Raw genomic sequence first — 23,041 nt, 5'->3', positions numbered from 1 at the left:
TTCTATTCACAAAAGAAAATGGTCACATTTGACGGCTTAAAGTTGTGGTTCGTATGATGTTTGATATGGTATGCTTTGGCCTAATAAGTTCAAGCAACCTTTTCGAACCCTCTAGGTAAGCAACCGGGTCCCGTGGTTGCTTGAGATTTATATGCATTCCTTATTCTTAGGTTTAAGAACCTTGGTGTCAAGAGTTCAAAAAACAAGTGTGTCCCTTTTTCAGTTACTACATACCCGTCACGTAAAATCATCTTTAAGGAGCTCGAAAAATCGAAACACGAATGATTAATTTAAACATCACAAAATCGTAAAAATAATTCCAAAAGATTATAAAATGTTTAGACATAACCCTTAGAGTTTTGTGTGTGAATATGTGAGCATGCGACATTATAAAATATTATAAATATACTTGAAGCATATGAACAATCTTGAAATATGCGGACACATAGCACATAGGGTATACATGCAGTTGGGGGAATAAAAATAAACTATAACTATAATAGGTCGTTACGTCTAGCTACCTATCTTATAGTCACGACTCTATACCAATCTGTAACACCCTGGCTTTAAGCGGGATACACCCAGGTGAAACGTACAAATTGCTCATAAGCTCATAACACTATTAATAGTGGCAATATAATTATTTTATTTCATAAATTCGCAAGAAAAAAAATAGTTGATAATAAGACAACTATCATTATATTGTAATAAAACAAATGTTATTCTATATTTAAATATCCTAATATCGACTAATGATCTTCGGCCTTAGCACATCATTGAATTCAACCTGCAACATGTTTAAAATAATATATTTTTGTCAACAACACATGTTGGTGAGCTTTCATAAGTTTTGTGTGTGTATATATGTAAAACGTTTGTCGATTCACCTGTCACAAATGTAATATATTCAAACATAAAGTAAATGGAATGAAACCAAAAATAATGCCCTAACCTAGGGGAATGATAATGATAACACCATTCTCGACAACCGAAGTTGAAGGATAGGTAGCACAGATACGTATCGTAGGACCCTCCCGCTTTGATGTTTAATGTACCAACCATTAAGCGATAAACACGTTGCACATTATACACGTATAATCATCATAAACAATATGAAAGGATATCACTAGCATTCATGACATAATCGCGAATCGTTTTGTAAACAATGATCATGAAATAACGAGAAATCATGGTAACGTGTTACACCCCAAAGATGTTAAAAGTTAAAAAGTGGTTATGAAAAACTCACATGCCAAAATAAGCGAGTAAAAGCGAACTGTGCGTTTAAGCGAGCTGATCTGGACGAGTTCGGTTCGACGAGCGGCCCTAGAAAATATATCTAGGTTCAAAATTGGATTCAAGGAAATAAAATGAAACATAAGACGGCGATAGATTTTGTTCAAAGTTTGGAGTTTTAGAGTTTATAATAAAAAATATATTTTTTTCTCTATAGTTGGTTTAATTATGCTTTTGTCGTAAAAGTATCCAAGTTGGTAAATTTTTATTTAAGAATTAGCTTGCGATATTTGTTAGTCAAGTTTTATGAGTTCGGTCATTTAAGAAAGTCAAACGGGCCTAAAAAGTAAGAAAGCGGTTTAAGCGAGTGGTTCGCTTTTAGTCAAACTCGCACTCGGTTTTTATGTCGGGTTCATTTCCGTCATGATAAGAATATTATTCTTTGGTTAAAACTTTAGTAGTTTATGTTTTGAATGCTATATGTAGAAAAAAACCAAACTTTGTCCAAAATAAACATAAATGAGTTGAGTTCGTTTTCGGTCGAACGAATATAGTTGACGAATATTTTAAAATGGCATAACGCCTAAACAAACTAAACTTGAAGAAAAAATTAACATAATAACCCGAGGTGTGAACACAAGACAAAAAGATAAAACTTAAAACTTGGGTCGGTTTGACTTTTTGAAGTCAAACTTATGCAAAACATCAAAGAGAGCTCAAGAACAAGGAAATTTAGTAATTGTGGATGGAGCAATGTAAGAGGCATAGAAATGAGCTTAATTTATTAGGAAAAATGAGCCAAAGATGTTTCAACCTGGTTAAGTTGGTTAAGGAATTTAATTGGATTAAAAATCTTTAAAAATTTTGAATGTAATCATCAATTTGTAATTGTAACAAATAAGGCAAGATTAATAGGTAATAGGTGTTAATGGACTCATAACAAAGGCAATCAAAAAAGAAAACTAATTAAATTGGCCATGAATTGGATTGAATGCTCGTTTTCAAACAAAATTTCGTAACAACTTTGGTCGCTTATCACGACGAGCTGGGTGGCTCCGTCCGGATCCGTCGCGTAGCGTGACCCAAATGTATCTGTTGAGATTTCTGAGTCCTTCGCGCCACGCGACGCATCCAGATTTCTCAGATTTTGGATTTTGACACATTTGTTTCCTGATCTTTGTTTTAAACCTAATAATGATTCGAAATACATGAAATTAAACTTGTAAATAATTACATAGCATTCCCAAAACATAACATGAATGAATATTCAAAATCATAAGTTTTATATATAAAAAGAATGAATGCGATTTCTAATGATTTAATAGTTGTTTTGGAAAATCTAACGGGGGAGTGATTAAAAATTAAAATAAAAGTAAAAATAAGGGTAAATCTTAAATATATATAAACGAAACCTTTAAAAGCTCTTTGGTTGCTTCTTACATTTTCTGAAGCTACCAGATTGCTTTATTTGTAAATGTAAACATCTTATGCATTTGACCCGAATTCATGGGTATGGGTCTCACCAGACCCAAATAGCGCTTAAACGGGTTTATAACATCTCATTAAATTAAAAATTAATCCCACTAAATATTTGATATAAAAATCCTATAAAATAGGAAAATACTAAAAGTAATATCCGATTTTTTAAAAAATATATATATTATTTATAATTAATAAACAATTTTGTAGTAAATATAGTAAGTGGGTCATATGTCTCCCAAATCCAGATAGTTTTTAAACGGGTTAGAACATCTCATTTGATTGTGAAACCCTTTTATCATCAAACCCTAAATATACTATTAACTTGCTTACAATAAATAATTAAAATCCAAAAAAATATATAAATATTAGAAACAAAAAACGTAAAACCCCGTAATTAAAATGTTCTCTGGTTGCTTTTTACATCTTCTCAAACCACCGGATTGTTTTATTTGTAAATGGAAGCTTTTTATACATTTGACCCGAATTCATGGGTATGGGTTTTGTCAAACCCAGATAGCAACATCTCACTAAATTAAAAAATAATCTCACCAAATTTTTTATAATAAAATTTTATAAAATAGGGATATACTAAAAATTAATATCCGATTTCTTTAAAATATTATTTATAATTAGAAAAAAAATTATAGTAAAAAAAAGCGGGTCATGGGTCTCATCAAACCCAGATAGCTTGTAAACCGGGTTATAGCATCTTATTTACTTGTGAAATTTTTTCATCATCAAACACTAAGCAGATTATTAACTTTTCTTACAATAAAAAACATATTAATATTATAAATGAATGCCCGTAGAATACAAGCCGGTTTACAAATATTTAAAGAGAAATAAAATATGTAGGTTTTCTTTATCAAACGATGATGGTACTCTCAAAACAATCATATCTGTACCCTATCCCGTGTGCCTATTTTCTTATTTAAATACCAAACGATTCACGCTGGCTTGCAATTTTATTAAAATAATAGCTATAATGCAATCTCTTGTGGGCATCACAAAGATTTTATACCATTTTTTCACATATTGTTATGAAATAGCCAACGGGATTAAACTTGTGTGTAGCGATGAGAAGGGGAAGCGTCAAGAATTTCGAAATAAAGAAAAAAATAACCCAAAAACCGTCTCTAGGGTGTGGGGGGGATCCAAAATCGAACTCGCGATCTGTTCTTTACTGGGTGCACGCCTCAAGTATCAGTGCAGATCACGTTATTTTATTAATGGATAATATATCGTGGAATTCATAACATACGATGTTAGAAGGTGGTTGTCAGAATTGATAGTTGGTGGATAGGGTTTATAACCGCAAGTCACTTCTCATAACTAATGGTGAGACGCCGTCTGTCATGGCGGCTATGGTTTTGTGACAATTAGGTTTAGGAGAAATTTGGCTCCGATAACCAATAACATATATGAAGGTAAAAGAAAATTTATTGAGATTGATTATTGTTACTTCCTATTAGTAGTATAGTATGTATATAGATATAAAATATGAACCTTAACACTATTAGACTAAGCTAACGGACATAGTAACGACTAACGCTAATGACACTAGTATGTTTTAACATCCTTACTCCCAAGTCCTACCCTTTTCTCATTTTTTTTTAAACTGAGTTGAAATTCTTGTCTTAAATCACATCATTGCTTGATGAATGCTAAAGGCATATTAATGAGTATATAGCATAAATTTTATGTTTTTCTTAGGGAAAGTCATGTTAATAACTGTTGGTCTATAAATTAAAAAACAAACAAGAATTGTAAAGTTCAACAACATTGTATGGCTACAAACCAAAAGCTTTATCTAGCATAAAGTGTTGTGGTACTTGCATGGTCTCAATGCCATGGATTGCATTCTTTTCATATTTTTTTTCCACTTGTTAAATTTAGTGAATGATTTGCTTATGAGTAGGGATTGCTCATTACACAAAAAGCTTTCTTTTCTTACCCAACAAGGCTTATTTAGATAACCATAAAATAATATTAAAAACCCCAATCAACCAATAGGCAATAGTTAGTTAAAAAGGAGTTGTGTGCAAATCACCTCCCATTCCATTACTCTCCTCAAAAGAAAGATTCTTGAATACAAAATAACATAATTGTTTCCATAAAGATGCTCATAAAAATGTGACATTTCTACAACATAATGCTTGCTTATATAACTAAAACTTTCAAAAGAGATTTAGATTTAATACTTCCTCTTCCTTATTATGAAGGTCGAGGATCTGATGACGTCATCATCCGTGGTCAAGGCTGTCTCCAGGGCCTTCAAAGACTCCGGTTTCGTGAAATAAGTGAACAGCATATAGATTCCATCCAAATAAGTGTTTGTCTCACCAGCTTTATTCTTCTTTTTTATGCTATAAGCAAGAGGGATCACACCCCTATTGAAGACCTCAACATACATGCCACCACCAGCAACAAGCATCTGCAAAAAAGTAGAAATATTGACTGAATTAGCCACTAAGTTGCCCACTTCACTTTAGATAAACATAAACATAAAATAATATTGCGAGATCCTATAACACAGAATTTAAATGGAAATCGTAAATGTTTTGAGTTATATAGTACGGGTGATGTCATCAGCAAAGATGAATATGTCTGGCCTATAATTAATTAGCTTAAAAAATTTTAAGTGATGATTCAGTCATACAAACTTTCTTTACAAAATGGAAACCACAAAATGAAAAGGTTGAATATGGGTTAGGCCAGTGTATGTCTCCAGTGGAGTATCGTAGTATCCTTAAGTATCGCCTCATGATTCCTCTATTTCCGGTTGATGAGATATGTCCTGTTTGTCGTAAGGCGTGTTTAGACTCATATGAGGAGCACGAGGTGCACTGTAAAGAGCTCCCGGGGTTCAAGTACCGACACGATCTGGTTAGGGATGTGCTCTTTGATATATTCAGGCGAGCTGGAATTTCTGTTAAGAAAGAAGCACCTGTGAATTTCCTGACTGACCCGTCGGAGGGAAGATCATCTCTTCGACCAGCTGACATTTTGGTGTTTGGATGGATAGCAGGGAAACACGTGTGTGTGGATTTAACAGAGGTTTCTCCTTTGGTGGGCTTAGGGAGTAGTGGTTTCACAGTCGGTCAAGCCGCATTAAAAGCTGCTTCAGGTAAGGTGGCAAAACATGAAAAGGCGTGTCTTGACAACCAACATGTATTTATTCCTTTTGCTTTTGACACTTTTGGTTTCCTCGTGCCTGAAGCTGTGGAGCTACTTACTCGTGTTCAGCGGGTCATGCATAGTAATGTTATGACTCCAAGGTCAGCAAATATAGTTTTTAAAAGATTGGGTTTTGCGATTCAAAAAGGGGTAGCGGCGCAGCTTGTTGCCCGCTTGCCTTCTGTTTCGATGTAATCTAAACTTGAACAATTGAAATGATTAAAGTCTTAAATTTTATGAAATCACAATTAAAGGTACTTTTGGCAGTTTATAGCAACTAGAGTGTCCATTCTTGCATATTCATAATTATAGGTCACCACTAACACACCATCCAGACATTACTAACGTGTCATAGACTCATACAAACCATATGACAATATAAAAATGGCATATGGGCCGTATATTTGGCGAAAAATGGTCATTGAATCATATGAGGGGCAAATCATATAGGCACACACACGACCATATTTTGCCTTATCATACGACCCGCATGATGCGACATGCTCTTGTGTGCAAACTTGATTTGACATCATACGGCCCGTATGATGTGACGGGCACACTGGTGCTCACTTATGAGTGTGGTGTTTGTATAGCTAGCAGCCCCCTAATTGTATTAGTTGTTTTGAAGCACAGTGGTCAGTGACAAGTAATATGTTTTGACATGTTAATCACTCTACAAAAGAAACCACAGTACTAAATGAAGTCCATCATGTTAGTTGCTTCACACGGCTTTTGATCTATAAAAGTAAGTCTCATACAGTCACATACATATCCGTACCAAAATAAAGTAAAATCTTTAAAAGGTATTCTTTGAAACAAAAATATTTGAAAGTAAGATCTCACAATCAGGATATTGATGTGCATCTTGCCCGAAATGTACTTTTTTGTATTGCGTGATCGTTATCTAATAGTATTCAAATTCAGTTCATATTTCTTTATCTACGTGTGAACAACAAATTAGACATTATCCTTTTAGCTTTAATAATTAGACTTTTTTGACCCGTTATAAAGAAAGTAAAAAACTATCCACTTTTATTAAATAATGGCACAAAATGTTTAGTTGCTTATTACATCTAAAATGACAAGCTTTTTTACCTAACCCAAAATATGCACTAATATTTATAAGATATAAAAACATTTAGGCAAAAAGATGTTTTGGGTCAACCTGACCAGTACCTAAAACTTCCAGTTTTGACCATTACCTAACCGGCCCATTTTCTAATCAAAATGAACAATGCCAAAGCCCAAAGAGAAATGCATGAAGGCCCAACTAGCCCTGAAGAAACCAAAAGACCTGAGGGAGCAACAATTTATGTGGTCTATGACAAAAATAATTCCCTTCGGATTATTGGACAACATATACAACTAGTATGTGTATATCGGTAAGAGATAAATTTGAAGGGTACATTTAACACTTCCAGTTATCTACCTTGATTGTTGGTTAATTTCATAAAAAGGTTAACCAACTTTTGTCCTATATCTATGTTGCAGAGCCAACTTTGTTTACCCTCAAGTTTTCTGAAAATATTAATTAAGGTAATTTCTAGCTCTTTAACTGCCAAAGAATATGATCTAAAGCCAAAAGTTTCTCTCTTTCCTGGTTTCCTCGCAATTTCAATACCAAATACTATAAAAAAGAAATCAGCATTGCCTTTAAAGTTTTTTTCTATAAGTAGAAGATTGAACAAACCCAAATTTTGTTATGAAATCCTACGTTTAAAGGCACTCATTTACAATGCTAGGTATTTATATTTCTTTCTAGTAGAAAGTACGAAGAATGATATTATTATCTTTCTTGAAACGGTCAACTACACGCTTCATTGCCTTAAACTCACAACATAACAGTCGTAGAAAACCACTTATAGCATTGAGCCTATTGAAATAGTTTTACACTGCAATGCACTTTGCTATCTATGCCTATGAAAACGCAAAGTGCCATTAAAAAAAAATCATAACTAAATTTAGCCTGTAAACGAACCAAACATTCAATAAGCCATTTGGTGAGAAATGCATTTACGTTTATTCATTTAATAAGCATATCAACATGAACACAAATTTTTATTCACTTACTTGAAACGGACGAACATGAGCATGTCCTGTTCGTCCACATATGTTCGTGAAGGCTTGTTTAGCCCATTCATTTATGTTTGTTTATATCTATTATTTATGTTCATTCGTCTACATTTGTTTTAAAACTCATCCAGATTTATTTATTTATTTACTACAAATGTTGATTTTTATGCTATGCTCCAAGCCCAATTATGTTTATTTACTTTGAAATGTTAGATGTTAGCATGATTATACTTAAGACCTTAAGCTGGATAACTTTTGTTCGTTTACGTTCATTTACTGTGTATGTTCACTTTTAATATTTTGTTTACAGCCCCAACTAGATTATATAAATTCACAGTAAAATTGGGGATAATTTCACATAGCATTACCCTAAAACCCTGTAAACAATCATATTATAAAAACAGATACAAACAATAATAATAATAATAATAATAATAATAATTACCTCTTCATACTTCTGAGTAAGAGACAAGCGCTCATTCTCCGACATATCGGGTCTCAAAACCGCCATTGTTTCGTACTGTCTCAACCCGGGCGGACACTGCGGCTCCTCTTTCTCTTCAACCGCCGTTGCAACTGAAGAGTTGCTGATGTCATCTTCACCTCCCAGTCCGCCTTCGAAGAATGTGCTGGAGAAATCAAGGGTTTGAGCCTTGATTGGGGACACAATTTGACGGTGGAAGTGGAATTGAGTGGTGGGTGAGAATGGGCCTAGGGTTTGTAGTAGAGGTGATGAGGTTAGCAAAGAAGATGAAGAAGAAGAAGAAGCCATGTTGAGTGAAGAAATGAAGAGAATACAGGAAGAGATGAAGATGATGATAGAAGTGGATAAGGGCCGTCGGGTTCGTTGGTAATAATAATAATAATAATAATAAGGGTCATGTTCAAATATGAAGTATGATTTTACTAACAAGGTTAGGATTGAGGGTATTTTAGTTTAACACTTAAATTTTAAAACTTACTCACTTTAATCTCAAAACCTATTTACACTTATTTCAAAAACCCACTTGCATCTTGACTCGTCTCCTACAACCACTACCACCCCACCACCCACCGCCATCATAACCGTCACCCACTGCCACCAACTCGCCGGGAAAGTCCAAAAAAACACAATGGAAAACATTATGAAAAACACAATGGAAAAAAAGCTATGAAAAAAACACAATTGTATGACACAATGTAAAAATTACAATGGAAAAAACACAATAAAAAAAAACACAATGAAAAATACTATTGTATAACACAATTTGATAAACACAATTTGTAAAAAACCCACTAATTTTTTTTTAGTTTTTATATTACAATACGGTACTCATATAAAAGATAAAAAGACACTCGTTATTATGCTGAATTTGTTTTTCAATAAAAACGTTGTAAGAAAAAGTTATTGACGTTTTAAAATGATGGGGGAATTTGGCATGTGCCTTGCATGTGAAGAGAGAAAGTCAACAAATGTATCATTCCTTTTATGCCCCTTCCCTTATGTTCACACTTGATTTCTCCCTAAACTAATCTTAACCATCCATGTTCAAAAATAAATGGACAAGATTTCCTACAAAAACTATCCTTCCTATTATAACCTAACCCATAATAATAATAATAATAATAATAATAAGGTTTATTGTTTAATATTCCCTATTGACTGGTATTGGCCAATAATAATCTTTATTCATTTTATCGCTGCTGGTGGTCTAAAATTTAAAAAATTTGGCCCCAAAGGTCCCCCGTTAAAAATGACTTAACGGTGTTATACTTTTTTCCGAATTTCAAACTAATGTTTTAGGGTTTTTAATCAGAATGAAGTCACGAGTCGATTGATGTAAAGCTTCGTTCGAAACGGTGCTCCAAAACGACGAAACAATGCTTCAATTCGAAAGTTTGAACTTACAATTAACAAAAATCAAGTCATTTAGATCACCGTTTCAAGCTAAGTTTTACATCAATCGACTCGTATCCTACTTCCGAACAAAAGCCCTAAAACAATAGTTTGAAATTCAGAAAAAAGTATAACGCCGTTAAGTCATTTTAACGGTGGATCATTGGGGGGCAATTTTTTTAAATTTGGGACCACCAGCAGAGATAAAATGAATAAAAATATTATCGGTCAATACCAGTTAATAGGGGGATTATTAAAATCTAATAAACCTCCTCCTCCTCCAAATAATAATAATAATAATAATAATTTTTAACTTGTGGTTGGATGCGTAAACCAACCCAACGTTGATAAGCTAGTTTGTTTAAAAATTTTATTTGAATGAACATAATCATAATATATGTCATGTTCCAACATTTATATTCGTTAGCATTTCTTTATATTTATTAAGGTTTATTTAATACGATTATGTTAGTTTTTTTTTCCCGTCTATTTTTGTTTGTTTACATGTTTATCTTATATTCATTAAACGGTTCGCAATGGATGATAAAGGGATGGCATAGGGCCCTCCTTTATTATGTTGGTTTTTTTGTTTCTCGAAAAAAAAAGGTTTAAAGCCCCTTACATTGTTCTCTATGTTGAGAGGCATCAAAACCCCTTCATAGTGTCACATCATCGTCACCTAGAAAGCGAGGCTTCAAAGCCCTTCTTTATAACGTCGCGCTGTGGTTTAAAACCCCTAGGGCGCTCCAATACACACACACATATATATATGTGTGTGTGTGTGTTATATATATGTGTGTGTGTGTGAGTGTGAGTGTGAGAGAGGGAGAGAGAGAGAGAGAGAGAAGACGTCGGTCATTGTGAAGCCGGGCAACCTTGAGCGCCTCCTGGACCGCGCCCCTCGGCGGTGTGCTGGGCCTTCGACGCCCCTAAGGCAACGCCTTCCGCGCCCCATAGTGTATTACGCTAGGGTTTCGAACCATAGATGGGCAACATAGTCTCGGGGCTTTAAAGCCCTAGTGCCCACGTGACGATAACGTGACACTGTAGAAGGATTTTAAAGCCCCCACCATAGTAAAGAGCCTTAATAATACCAACTCACTCGTCAATTATCGACTCATCACCTCAAATAGTGCTCTAGCGGTATCTTGGTGACTTTCTCTAGGGATGTCACCTATTCGAGTCTAGTTCATGACAAAATGTCATGTACGAGCCAGGGTTTTACTACAGTGGCCCTTCAGGTGATGAGTTTCCTCTGATAATGATGGCGGCCCGCGTCACCAACGTTCGAGGCGGACCCAAAAATGTTTTTAGGCTCGAATTTATAGCTATCTATATAAAAAGTTTCATTTCTGGTTGCCGGTTTGGGTTCGTCACAACATAAAAAAGCAAATTCAAATTACATAAACATAAACAAAAATACATCAGTCGTCATTAAAAACATTATAAATACACAATATCCTTGCAATCGTTCTCTACAAGGTTACATTTTTTGAAACCTATCCATCGCATTGTATAAGGAACATTTCAAAGCAAGTTCTTTTCAATATGGCAAATACAACTATTGCTCAAATTCTCATTACCAATCTGAATACGCAAGTCAGTCTTTAAATACTTCATCATTACGTAAAAGCACCTTGCAACACTTGCTGTTGCTATAGGTAATACAATAACTAACTTCAAATAAATAGTACACCAATATAAATGGTAGGTTTTTCTTTGTTTCAGCCATCAATCGTACAAGACAAGATAACCCATTCAACTCCACAAATCTTAGATCATCTTTTATAATATCAATATAGACGGGGAGTTCAATCTTCAATCTTCTTTTATCATCTTCATGAAAATCATATAGATACATATCGACTAATTGTAATATCTTTGGGATATCAAACACGCTAAAATTATTACGAGGACGAGGACGCTTTTCATACAAATAAGCAAGTCGGATGTTACCTCCTCAAAGCGGTTTTTAAAATCTTGAATTTGCATATCTAACAAACACTACTAGAAAAAACACCTTTAATGACACGCAAAGGGTACAGATGACACACAAATGCTTGTCATTAAAGGGTACAGATGACACACAAATGCGTGTCAATGATAGCCCAATCATAAAATGAACATGACATACATCTGCGTGTCATGTTTTATGACACGCATTCATGACACACTTTTCATGACTCACAATTACGACATATACATATGACATGCGTTTATGCGTGTCATGGTTTTAGGGGGTTTTAAAAATATATTTATACATATATAATAAATATATTATTTATTTATTATAATTTTTATTTGTAATTACTCTACATTTATGACAATTAAATTTTCACAACACAAAAAAAAAATGCATAAATAGAAAAACAATCTATTTCATAAAGTAATCATCCTTAGTCAACTTTTACAAAGAGTGCACTTTAGGATTGGATTCCACAACAAAATAAATAAAATCAAACTCTATTGGTCCGTAATTAGCCAATTGCCCTTCCTCATCATCCCGATGGTTGCATATGATAATTTGTGTGTTAACCCTGAAAATCAACCTGCAAGAAAATCATAAAGAACATAAAATATAGAGATATTTAAATGAGCAAATTGGGTCTGTCAACTCGTAAAAAATTTCATTTAATATATAGGGCACCATTACCTGTTGTAGAAGAACAAAAATTGCAGCACCCGTCACTGTAACCATTTGTGTCATCGCATATCTCCGAGCCTGTTATCTCAAGATGCATCTATATTTAATATGCATCATAACATTAAGTCAGATTAAAACTTCGTTAAAATATTTATGCATGATTAAAATATGATTAAAATGACTATTATTAAAAGTCATTTTCTTTCAACTTGAACTCATTTTGACATGTTATCTCTAGAGGAGCAAACAAGCCGAGCTACTCAAGATCGGCTCGTTATAAAGCTCCTAAACAAGCCTTCCATTTATATAATTATTAATATATATATAATTAATTAGTTAAAAATTAAATAATATATACTGGTAATCGTACCCGCACGTTGCCACGGGCCAAGTTGTTGGCATGTTTTGTTTGTGTTGAAAGTTGTCATTTGGTCATTCCTATACTGCATCAGCTAAATCAATGGTAAATCAGAATGTAAGTAGTAGGTATACATACATAAGTTCAAAATAGAAGTGTGTAAATGTTACTCAGATGAAACCTCACTAATTAACCATGGGACTTGCAATACTCTTGCCGGTAACATTTTACAACCCGTACTAATTTTGGACCCCATGACCCGGTATAAAAAACATAAAACAATAAAATTATAAACCTGAATAACTGAAACTTTTTGGTTACAACAACTAGCTTTAATGGCCTTAGCTGAAGCTAGCTTTAAATGGGCCTTATCAACAGATGGTACAAAAATGATAACATTAGTACCATGGAATTCAAACTTAAGTAACTAAAGCTACTACCTTGATTCAATGTCTTTTAAGATTTCACCGAAAGAAAGCAAATTCTGAAGTTCTTTTAATAGTGCATCAATACCGACACGAAGATGTGCATCTTTTACTGGCATGTAGCTGTTTACCAGAGTTTTAATGCCAAATATCTACACAACAAACTTATAAGTTTCAAGAAAAAAATTCAAAACATATGTATTATTCTCGGTAAATTTACCTTTAATGAACAGAGTTCGCTTCTGGCATCCCATGAATCTTTGGCTTTATCTCCGGTCTTCTGAAATATAATGAAGAAAATGTGTTACATTATCCTGATCATATTAATCAAAATATCAAATGTCAAGTATATAATCATACCTGCCTGCAACTTAAGATAGATTCTTTTATAAAGCCAACAACTTTACTCTCTTGTGTTTCAAACACCGGCATGGCAATCTGTGCTATACACCCTAAAGACTGTAAAACAGAGGGCAGATTTGTCCTTTTCTCTAGCACATCCACTAATCGCTGCATGGTTCATTTCAAGAAGATCAAACCAGAATAATCAATAAATGTTGATAATGAAGACCAAAAATAACCCATGAAACATGATAAATGAAGTTAGAAGTTAGAACCTTGAATAGAACAGAAAGTGTATTCATGCAAGCCTTAGTTAATAACTTGTTCTTGTCACTTTACCGTAAGTATATTCATGCAAGCCTTAGTTAATAACTTGTTCTTGTCACATTTCTGTAGGTCGGTCTCTACAACAAGATCTTTGACAAACTCCTTATCAAAGATTGTGTATGAGAATTTTATAGAGAGGGTGGTTAAAAGTTCATAAAGTGGATGCTTCTCATCAACAACTTTGACCAACTCATCCTGCCCAATAACATAAAATATAACTTACTTATCAATTGATATATTAATTACATCTTTTAAACGGTTACTTACGCGAAAGGTTCTACTTTGAAGAGAACTAGTGGTGGGATCCATTAGTGTTGTTAATATCTTCCAAATGTTATCTATGTCTTTTGATTGATCTAGAAGCTGAAAATCTGCTTCTGCTTTTGTCGGATTAACAAAACAGTTAGATATAGATCGTATACAAAGTGTGGTTTTCTTCTGTAGATCTTGAGCATCATTGTCCTGTAAATGCAAAATGCAATCTTTTAGCAGAATACACTTTGTATACTAAATTGCATCAAAGTGTGGTTTTCTTCTGTAGATCTTGAGAATCAAAATAGTTAAGTTGCATCAATATAAATAACATAAAACATAAATGAACCCAAAACTATATCAAACAAAAAATAATAGGTTAATATTATTTCCTCAATTCAACTAATTATAATGTAAGAATATCAAAATTCTCAATGGGATTGACTCATTTCAAGTACATAGGTCATTGCAAAAGCCCTAAAATTACCTCCAAATCTAAAAAAAATTATGTCATCACATATGTGTTCTGCAAATAATAAAAAATATAAAGATGCGAGAGTACCAAAACACATTGATGCAACGAATCGGAGAGCGATTCCAAGTCATTATCGGTGGAGAAATTCTAAACCACCACTGCCACAGTCAAACCACAACAAAAAAAAACCCACCGGATAGGTACACGGTGGTGAGAAACCATCACCGCCACAGTCAATCCTCCGCCGCCTATGGTTAAAAATGCCCAACAATAGCAGCACTGGGCCACCACACTGCGGTGGTGACCGTGAGATACAAAAAAAGAGGCGAGTTGTGGGTCTACCGCAATGACGAGATTGGATATATGAGTGAATCGTATATCAATAATCACATACCAAAAGTCTTAATTGATCAAAGGAAGAACAAAGATTGGAGCCTTAGAATTTGTAAGATGCAAATGCCGGTTTAAATGAGGACTGGTGGATTCGATTTGGGGGAACTAAGAGAAGAAGATAAGAAAACCCCAAGTTTGTTCAAAAAAGACGTATGAGAAATTGCTGATAAACATTGGTTCAATTATTTATTTTAACTGAAGGATGACATGCATACATGACATTCATAATTAATTTTTTAATGTATGACACCAGCTTAATGACATGCGAAAATAACTGTCATAGATCTTCTAGGCTTTAAAAAATTTGACATTTTTTCAATGACAAGCGCATTTGCGCGTCATAGATCACTGCGTGTCATTGTGCGCGTGTAATTAAAAGCCTTTTTTCTAGTAGTGAAAGTGTTGAAACAATAATACTCATAATAATGGCAATATATGTCTTTTGTCTCAGCCTTCTTGGGTTATGTATTCAGCATCCATATTTACCACTTCAAGCTCATGTTTTTTTACAATAAACCTAAATTCTTCGTTGGTTTGAGTAGGTATGTATGAAGCCTGCACATTTTCATCATTAACACTTTATTATTGATTGGTAATCTTTCTTTGATATTTAACAAAGTATTGATATGATGATGTTTATAAGTGTGTTGCTTTGACAAAATGTTCGTATGTTATTAGATATAAGGACACCTCCAAAGATCATGCATATTAAAAAAAATTATAGTAAATGTTCTTTGTTCCAGGCTCACGCATGTAGACCGTGGGCCTCACACATACTAGACCGTGGTAGACTAAGGGTGGGTGAACGGGGCTTACTCAATAAACTTGATTGGGTAGCTCAGACACTTCAAAAATACTGCCACGATCAATCAATAAATAAAATGGAGGAAAGAATTCCGGGTTCACGTTGTGAAATTTCGAAAAGAGCCATTTGGAAACGTTAAATAAATATAAATATTTTAACTATAAACACTAACCATCTGCACCTGGCTTTTTACTCTAAACAAGATCCGCGGACACTTACGGCCTACGACGTCAGCATTATACAGAGACGACATCGGCAAGGGAAGATGGGTACCTTATTTGATGGTCGCGACGAACAATTGAGAGAGTTGAGGAGGCCTAGACGATTCGTGAATAGCGTTTGCAACTGAAACGGTAAAGCAAACAATAGAATGATATGTGTTGGAAAATGGCAAAACACATGTGGTTGATAATGAAAGTTTAATAATAATATGTGGCTATTATTCAAAGTTGATGAATAGTGAAATTAGTGAAATAACAAATTTTTGGTTTTCAATATATAAAAGTTGGAGGCCCCTTGCGTTGCAGCGACTTGAATTTGATTATCAAATGAACCTTAACGTCTTTGTTGGTTCACCGGAAAACCGAAAAAATCAAAATCCTCTCTTTGTAGTTGATATAAGCCGACACGCTACGGTGGGAACTCGGTCGTTATCGGTTCGGTTCGTTACGATACCGTCACAAAAATATTTTGTGACATAAGTTGAAAGTGGAAAAGTGTTGAAATTGAAAATTGTAAAAGAGTGTGCGAGAAGAAACTGCATGAAACCATAAACTATGGTGTCACAATTGGAAAGCAGTTAAAAGTTTGTGGAAAAAGTTTGAAAAAATCAAACCTTATAACTTGCCTTTTAATTTATAAAAAAGTATATTAAGTTGCGTGCTTTAAGAGTTTGCACATCAAGTTAAAAATCTTGTATATATGATGAATAGTGAATTTGCGAGTGGAGAATCTTTTGGTTTTTAATATATATATATATATATATATATATATATATATATATATATATAACTAGTAGAAAAGTCCGCGCGTTGCAGTGGGGACAAAAAAAATCAACTGGTAGCAGTTCCGTTCATTATTGTGGTTTGCACCGGCATTTTCTATTACAAAATTTATTTGCTATAGTTTCTGATACTGAAAATAAAAAATTTACTTAACATTAGCAAAAAATAAATAAATAAAACATAATTACATATTTAAGCAGTTTTTTTTATTAATGAAACGTATAAGTAATTTATGCTTAATATAGGCTAAAAGTTTGGCGACAATTTGTAGCACGATATTTGTTTCTATTAGTTTATTAATCATTTTGTGATATATTTTATAGTTATATACCCGTCCACATCCACTGACTGGTATCATATTCAGTTTCCTATGCCATAGTTAGGTTTTATCGAACCGGTAAATGACTCGTTACAGTAAGAAATTCAATGAACAAAAAAAAAGATGAATTTGGATTAAGATTTCACTTCTTGGTCACCTGATAAAAGTTAACATTGGCATGCAAATACATATGTTCACTTATATACACAATAAATAATTCTTAGCATGCATCTTTGTCACCTAGATTTTTTATATTACTGTATTTGATTAAATCAAACATGCAGCAAGCAACTGCACATGTGACGACTTCAAAATAATTACAATAATAGTAATTGAAATAATCATAAAAACCAAGTTGCTTGGTTGCCTAAACAAAGGAAACCTCAAGCAATACGTCCTCTTAAATAGAATCTTTTTCATCATGTGTACTCGTAACCATGTCAACTTAACACTTGGGCTTGCCTTGCAGTGACCTAAAGTGAGACCAATGAAGTCACCACTATTCACGGTTCACATAAAATGGCATTGAGAGAACCAGTTGAAAGAGAAACATATTTGCATTTCAAGTTTTCTTGCCTTAGATTGTTGCAAGTGCTCCAAATGCGCCCAACTTTATGGCCTTGAAATCACTAACCAAGAAGCAAATGGATATACAAAACAGCTAGGCCGAACAAACGACAAATACAAACATATATTTTTGTTCCTTGCACTACAAACCGACCAAACCCGCTATCGCTTCGATTTAGACAATTTACATGCATCTCTATAATTCCAAATTTTTACTCAAATACATAAATGAACAATAGATCCAAACAAATTTGTTTCACATAATAGTATAAAAATAGAAAAAAGTCAAGCAACTGCCAATACAAGTTTAATTTATTAGCTTGAGCAAAATATAAATTAATAAGAAGATTATTATTTATTACCAAGATTCTTACAAGTGAACTGATTCAAAGTAGGTTGCACTTTCAAAACCTCCGAATAACTTGCGACCGTCTCACAAACCTATGAACATACTTCTTAGGCGACAATGCTCCACCAATTCCAAATTGCTTCTGCCTCTTCTTAAACAGTGGGTTCACAGTTTTTTACATCTGTCGTTTCACCCATATAACAAAGTTGGCCGTCGATTTGAATATTGTTTTCAGTTTGTGACAAAAATTGACATACCATGATGAAAATATATCAAAGTTACGTTGAATTGGGTTGAACCGTGAAAATCTTTTGTCCATTTATTTTAAATCAATCCAAATATCACATGCTAATTGCTGCAAAAATGACAATAGTACCTCTTGGCTCAGAGGAACATGATCACTCGTTAATATTTTGTGTAGATCAACATGCATTTTGACCACAAACAAAGTCAAACTTTTGCATTAAACATCAAACTAATACTAAAATAATAATAAGAAAATATACCCTAAAACAAAGTCAAAACTTCATCTCAAATCCAATCCTCAATTCAACTCAAACATAAATTTCAAAAATCACACTCAATCTATAACACAAACAATTTTAGTTACTTCCCATATAACCCTTTTGGTATGTTTTTTAAGATCACATTTATTTCAAGTAACAAGAATGCCAATTGCATTGAAAATACCAATTTACTCAAAAGCTTGTGAAATTTACCATATCAAATTCAGCATGATATACTTTAAAACTACAAATGCTACATATTAACAAAACATATAACTATTAAATATTTGAATCAAATATACTATTGAATCTTTTATACCGATTTAGCAGACGACAAATAGAAAATGACCAAATCCACTTCCAGATTCATCTCGGCTTTCACCCATATAAACTCTTTTTTCCCGGCTGAACTCAATTGAAGAATCCACTGGAATCTGAACTCAATGTAAGCACCCATTTTGTACGTCCTAAATTTAACGTACTTTTTTACTTGCGCTCCATCAAGTACTTGCCCATTTCAACCCAATTACAAAAAAAAAATTTCCTTTCTTCGGGTAAAGACTGCCAGCAATAATAAAAACTATTAAGTTTTACCCGTTTGACCACACTTAACCTGATTTTAAGTAAAGTAGTCAAAACTGTAACCTCTAATAAACAGTGTAATGATTATCTTCTCAATGCCAAATACATAATGATTTACTTAACCTGATTTTAAGTAAAGTAGTCAAAACTGTATTCTTCAGTTTGTGATTTATATTTTAAGAAAAATAATTTTAATCATCACATTGTTGGTTTATTAATATTCCGAATGAACCGTTCGCGAACATAAATGAACACCTACCAAAAGTAAACGTATTCTCATGTTAAAGTCTAAAATACCATGATCATTACAACCAATAGTTCAAGAGTAAACAATGACACTGAAATAAAGGTTTTTCAAATGAACATCAAATTATTTTAAATTAATATTAGCAACAAATATACTTGAACTAATATTAAAGCAAACAAACATAAATGAATGGATAGAAACAAACAAATATTGAACTGAAACGTAAATGAATAAACATACACGAACTTTCACGAATGTAAATGAATTAACAAGACACTGTTCATGTTCGTTCGTCTAATTAAAAGAACAAAATGTTCGTGTTCATGTTCGTGTGTTTATTAATGAAAAAAGAAAGGTGTATGAAACTAAGAATTGAAGTGACTCACTAACCTGCCTTATTCTTTGCCCTAATATCACCCATTTCATATTCTTTCATAATTCCATGTTGGAATTACAAAATTAAACTTTCAATGTAGAATTACAAAATTAAATGTTGGATCCTATTCCGGTTAACCGGGGAAGACTCCTAACTATCACAAGAATGGGATCACAAGTATAGAAGTATGTGGTGTTTAGTATTGAATTAGTGAATGAATATACAAGTGTTATCTCCTCTTTAGTTATAGAAGAGGATAAGTGTACATAAGATCCTATGGTTTATCACTTCCGGTTGGGTCCTTTGGTCCGATCTTCTTACCCTCGGGCCTTGCTTTCTTCGGAGATCTTTACCTCTTGGTCACTGGCCCCTATCCCGGATCACACGCTCCTCGGGCCACCCACCGGATCGGGCGTGCTGCATGCGTTTCCCTCGCAAACCTTTTTCCCTCCATTCTTTCTTCTATAACCATTTGTACTATTGGGCTTCCCTGTGTTGGGCCTTGCTTAGATTATTGGGCTTGGGGCATGCCCGTGAGCCTATCTCATGGGTAGGCTCTTCAAGTCCCCCCAATCTATTGTTCTCGTTATTTATGATGAGGACAATAGACTCATCTTGTGCTCTTGCTCATCCTCTTGTGTCTCTTCCCATGGAATCTCTTTCTCATTTGGCCCGCTTGATTATGCATTTGTTTCCTTTAAGCCTATTTGCCTGATCCGACCCAATTTCTTTCCTTTTTGAATTTTGACGGTTTACCTTCCCAAGGCAATAATTAACCGCCCCCTTGTCTTTGCAACATTATTGATCCTCTCTCTTCTACCCTTCTCCTCCAAAAGTTCCGGCGATTTCCTTCCTTGCCCAGGTTTGTCTCCTCCTTTCTCTATTACATTATGAGTCGCGACGGTCAATCAACCATTACCTCGGCCATGTCCTCTGTCAGAATGGCTACCCTGTGTTCGACTTACCATATCCCTTTGTCTTTGTCTCCGACCCTTCCCGGACCAAATGATACGGCTTGCAGCAGTCCTGGGTTTATCGCTCTTTATGCGAAAAACCTTGAGTTTGCCAATATCCGTTATCCTTTAACTGAATTTCAGTTGGCTTTGTTGAAATACCACCGATTGTGTTTCTCCCAAGTCCACCCCTTGGGGTTCCTTCGTGTTACTCACTTTGAGGTCGCTTGTCGGGCCTTTGGTGGAGATCCTTCTATTACTTTGTTTCGGCGGTTTTACCGTTTAAAGGCTGACGGCGATTGGTTCACCTTTGAGCGACGAGCAAGCGGTAAACACCCTCCTTGTACTTCCTACATCCCCTCTAGGTTTTACCCTCGGGAGTGGAAAAATGATTTTTTCTTTGTGTCCTCTTCTTTTGCTCCCGGTCTTACTCGTCGCCATCATGTTGGTTCTCACATTGATAACCCTACCCCCGGCTTTCCTACTGTTCATGATTCTCTTTATAAATTGCTGATTAAAAATCCTACTGAAGCTGCCATCTACCCTGAGCCCCTGTTATACATGACTGGAGTGAGCAACATTTGGCCGGACCCGTTGACACGTCCTGCTATGTTTGACGAGAAGCGAGGTTGGTGATTCCTAACTTCTGTCAACTGCCTTAAATACTTTCCCCCTGTTTCTGATTTATTTTTCTTTTTTTTCCTTTGTTGTTGTTTTGCAGAGATGGATTTGATGGAGATACTTCAAAAACGTCATGTTAAAGGTGCTGAATTTGTTGCTCTTCCGATATCTGCTGGTGTTTCCACCCCCGTGACTCGTACCGGTGATGCTTCCTCCGACTCTGAAGCCCCTGGCTTCTCAAGTGTGGCCGTCTCAGATTCTTTGAAATGCAAGAACGTTGCTTTTGAGTTTTTTGACTCATTCTTAAAGAGGTCGCCTTCGTAACTCCAAATGCACTTATTTGGGCTCCACTGGGCAGGGTTCTTCTTCTGCCCCTGAAATTGTTGATGTTGATGACGACTTTTCTTTCAAGGTCACTGATGCGGTTCTTGACCCTATTGTTGCTCCTGCCTTTGTTAGCAAACATCCTGATGCTGCCGAGGCTGACCTTAAAGGTAAAGCTCCTATCACTCCTGAGGGTTCTTCGAATCCTTCCTCAGTTAATCCTCCTCCCCTAACCTTTTTGTCCCAAAGCGATCGTTAACTGTGAACTATTCTGTCAACACTCCCCACCTTGCTCATGAGTTCTTGACATGTGTTATTCCCCCTGTGGATTATGCTCATGTGCAAACTATGATGCCCGATGTCTTGGTTGGGGAGTTTGGTACGTACCTGTATCGTACCTTGGTGTTAGGTTCCTCCCTTCGTCAAGGGTTTGTGGATGTCCAGGTCGCCCATCAGAATAGTCAGGAGGAGATTGCTAATTTGAAAAAGTCTGTTGATGGTTATGTTCGACGGGTCGGGGAGATGCGCAAGAGAATTAATGTGGCCGAGGAGTTGAGTTTGGAGGTCCCCTGTTTGAAATCTGCATTGGAGTCTTCGCAGAAACAGGTGGCTGACCTTACTGCTAGCCTTCAGCTTGCCCAAGAGAAGGTTGCTGATCTTGATGCCGTTCGATCTTCCCTTGTTGATGCTCAGGCTAAAATTTCCAAGGTTCGTTTCCCCTTTACTTTTCTTCTTATCTTCTTTGTTTATCTTATTTTTGCCTTGTGCTTTTATTGAAGCTTGAAGAGAGCCCCCCTCTTGTAAGAATTCATGAGCTGGAGAATCTGCTTGATCATGAACGTTCTGATCATAAATCGGTTTTAGAGCAATTAGGGGCTGCTAAACATCAAGAGGGGCAGAAGGTTGATAGCCTGTCGAAAGAGATTGAGTGGCTGAGGGGTGAATGTTCCCGCCTACAGGGAGTTGTTTCGAAGCATGAAGATGATCGGAAGTGGTTGGTTTCTACAGGTTTCCGGCAGGTATATGTCGGGCTCTGGGCTGTAGGGAGACGTTGGAGGTCCGGGACAATCTAAATCGGGCTATGTTTGCTTCTGGTTTTCAACATGGTCTATGGGCGGGCTATGAACATTCTTCCCACGGGATTCCCATTCAAGAAGCTCCCTCGTTTTCTCCTACTGCGGAGGCAGAAGCTCAAGAGGCATTTGCGGCCTTGACCTCCCATGTCCCCCATCATTGCCCAAGTTTCCTCGGACCCTGAGATCTCTGTTGCAGACATTCAAGCCCTGGCTTCCGTTGTTGATCCTCCGTCTCTGATATAAGGCTAAATA

At 35.2% G+C, this 23,041-nt stretch overlaps 1 long non-coding RNA gene and 1 pseudogene across 2 annotated transcripts; both read right to left on the bottom strand.

The window, feature by feature from the left end:
• Nucleotides 1–4,903: 4,903 nt before the first annotated feature.
• LOC143546939 (small ribosomal subunit protein bS6c pseudogene) lies at nt 4,904–8,740 on the bottom strand (annotated as a pseudogene). Its single transcript, XR_013137681.1, has 2 exons — nt 8,414–8,740; nt 4,904–5,152 (listed from the first exon to the last, which is right to left on the bottom strand). The product of XR_013137681.1 is annotated as a small ribosomal subunit protein bS6c pseudogene (transcript).
• Nucleotides 8,741–13,386: 4,646 nt separating this feature from the next.
• LOC143547505 (uncharacterized) lies at nt 13,387–13,781 on the bottom strand. The gene is made up of 3 exons (XR_013137783.1): nt 13,632–13,781; nt 13,492–13,551; nt 13,387–13,423 (listed from the first exon to the last, which is right to left on the bottom strand). It is a non-coding gene; the product is annotated as an uncharacterized LOC143547505 (long non-coding RNA).
• Nucleotides 13,782–23,041: the final 9,260 nt, after the last annotated feature.

This window comes from Bidens hawaiensis, unplaced genomic scaffold (genome assembly GCF_021521415.1).
Source record: "Bidens hawaiensis isolate Kalapana, Puna unplaced genomic scaffold, B.hawaiensis_p1.1 tig00000905_1, whole genome shotgun sequence".
Lineage (NCBI taxonomy): Eukaryota > Viridiplantae > Streptophyta > Magnoliopsida > Asterales > Asteraceae > Bidens > Bidens hawaiensis.
Note: the sequence above shows the minus strand (reverse complement) of the source record. Positions and strands in the feature narration are given on the sequence as shown.